Source organism: Salmo trutta, chromosome 7 (assembly GCF_901001165.1).
Source record: "Salmo trutta chromosome 7, fSalTru1.1, whole genome shotgun sequence".
Classification (NCBI taxonomy): domain Eukaryota; kingdom Metazoa; phylum Chordata; class Actinopteri; order Salmoniformes; family Salmonidae; genus Salmo; species Salmo trutta.
Genome location: NC_042963.1, coordinates 10,449,956 through 10,452,423, shown reverse-complemented (window position 1 = coordinate 10,452,423; position 2,468 = coordinate 10,449,956). Strand labels below are relative to the sequence as shown.

The 2,468-nt window shown below is 45.3% G+C and overlaps 1 long non-coding RNA gene across 1 annotated transcript; it reads right to left on the bottom strand.

Annotated features, from left to right (window-relative positions):
* Nucleotides 1-350: 350 nt before the first annotated feature.
* On the bottom strand, nucleotides 351-824 carry LOC115196913 (uncharacterized). Its single transcript, XR_003878930.1, has 2 exons — nucleotides 738-824; nucleotides 351-470 (listed from the first exon to the last, which is right to left on the bottom strand). It is a non-coding gene; the product is annotated as an uncharacterized LOC115196913 (long non-coding RNA).
* Between the last annotated feature and the right edge of the window lie 1,644 nt (nucleotides 825-2,468).

Sequence of the window (2,468 nt, the reverse complement as noted above, 5' to 3'; positions counted from 1 at the left end):
ACTTCTTGATACACTGCTTGCTCAACCAAGAAGTCAGCAGCACCAATGTGTCGGAGGAAACATCGAACAGCTAGTGACCAAAGTCAGCGTGCGTGTGCCCGGCCCGCCACAAGGAGTCGCTAGAATCCCAGCCCCCGTCCCCGCAGGAGGCCTTTTGGTAGGCCGTCATTGTAAATAAGAATTTGTTCTTAACTGAATTGCCTAGTTAAAGGTTAATATATATATATATACTTTTAAATCAAGTCAAACATCTGAACTCCAATAATTACATTGTTTTAAAGAAATCAAAATAGTAAAGAAATGCATACATATGACTTTTATACATAACATATAAACATCTGACTTTGAAGTAAAGATTAAATGATTTATTCACCAATGCCACAAACCTGGGACATCAAAGAGCACCATATGAACTTTTATCCCTTTCCAAGAGCGCACAGACTTCTGCTTTTCCATTTCAGGAATTAGACCTGCACACACAACACAACATGTAAAACAGCATAGTGTGATGTTTGGTGGGTGAGTTACAAATGAAGAGACAACTGGATGTGTAAGGTAGGTTTGATATAAAATACTAGGTCAACTAGATTGAATTCAAAGTTGACAAATTATAAACTAAGCAATGCGATGCAACAAATGGCTAAACATATGAAAGACTGTACCACACTGGCCAGTACAATAGCCTACACATAGAGAGGAACCTAAAGGTGCATACAGTACCAACCAATACAACTCACCAGACAGACATGCAGGTGTGGACCAGTGCTGCCTTGGCTGCAGTCTTCTGGTCCGCAGCTGCTCCTTTCTTTTTCTTAACAACAAAGTGCATATAAATGTAACACTTTCGAGGGGCTGATGCGGTTTCTTCTCTCAGTAATTATTTGTCCCGTTTCGAGAAGACCCTCTCAGAGGGAACGAATGTGGCCACTATGCAGAGTCTCTCTGTCATGACTTTAGTAGGCCGTGGGTAGACAGAGGCCTTGTTCTTCCACCAGCTCAGAGGATCTGCAGATCTTTGGATAAGGGGATCCTCCAAATAGGATCGGACCTCCATTATGGCATCTGCAGAGGGATTCCTTCGTGCTGCATCCCCAGTTGCTCTCTCGTCAAACAGCATCCAAAGAGCAGACGTTTGTGGCACTACTGCTGGTGCTTCTGCTCCATCTGATCCCTCTTCTTCCTGTTGCCCTCGTGCCTGAGCCAGCTGACTGCTGGGGCTGTCCCTCCCTGCTGCTGAGGTTATTCTTTGAAGAGCCTCATCAATCACTCTGGAATCACTGAAGGCTAACTTCTTAAACTTGGGGTCAAGTGCAGCTGTTTCTGATAGCACGTGATTATATTCCATTCTGTGTCACATGTCCTGTGGTTACATTTGCTTCTCTCTGGCAGCTGGCTGTGACTCGCTGCAGACCCTTACACAGGAGTATCATTTTTGAGGCTGTCACATAGCTGAAAAGAGAGAACAGGAACTTATTAGTTCAGGTTCATGTTTTGTCTACTGATACTACATTTTCATCTACTGCTCATATACATATATAATACTGGATTAAATAATGATGTAGTAATAACTGCTTACTGTACCTCTCTCCACTGATCTCCACAGTGACCTGCTCAAAGGGTTCCAGGACTCTGCATACATCCTCCACCACCTCCCATTCCTCTTGGGTCAAAGCATCAACAGGTGCATGGACAATGGCCAGGGTAGAGATGATGAGATCCTTCAAGAACTCAAGAAACCGCTTCAACGTATAAAATGTTGAATTCCACCTTGTAGTGCAGTCTTGTTTAGGCCTTAGCTCAGGCATCCCCATCTGGCGTTGTGTAGACTTTCGTTTTTCAGCACCTACTGTGCTCCTGTGGAAGTATTCATGTAACAGTCTGGTGGCCATTTGATTAATTGTTCAGCAGTCTTATGGCTTGGGGGTAAAAGCTGTAAAGGAGCCTTTTGGTCCTAGACTTGGCGCTCCGGTACCACTTGGCGCTCCAGTACCGCTTGCCGCGTGGTAGTAGAGAAAACATTCTATTATTTGGCTGACTGGAGTCTCTGACAATTTTATGGGCTTTCCTCTGACACTGCCTATTATACAGGTCCTGGATGGCAGAAAGCTTGGCCCCAGTGATGTACTGGGCCGTACGCACTACCCTCTGTAGCGCCTTACGGTCAGATGCCGAGCAGTTGCCATACCAGGCGGTGATACAACCAGCCAGGATGATCTCGATGGTGCAGCTGTAGAACTTTTTGAGGATCTGGGGACCCATGACAAATCTTTTCAGTCCCTCTTCACGACTGTCTTGGTGTGTTTCGACCATGATAGTTCGTTGGTGATGTGGACACCAAGGAATTTTAAACTCTCAACCAGCTCCACTACAGCCCCATTGATGTTAATGGGGTCTGTTCGGCCCGCCTTTTCCTGCAGTCCACGATCAGCTCCTTTGTCTTGCTCACATTGAGAGAGAGGTTGTTGTCT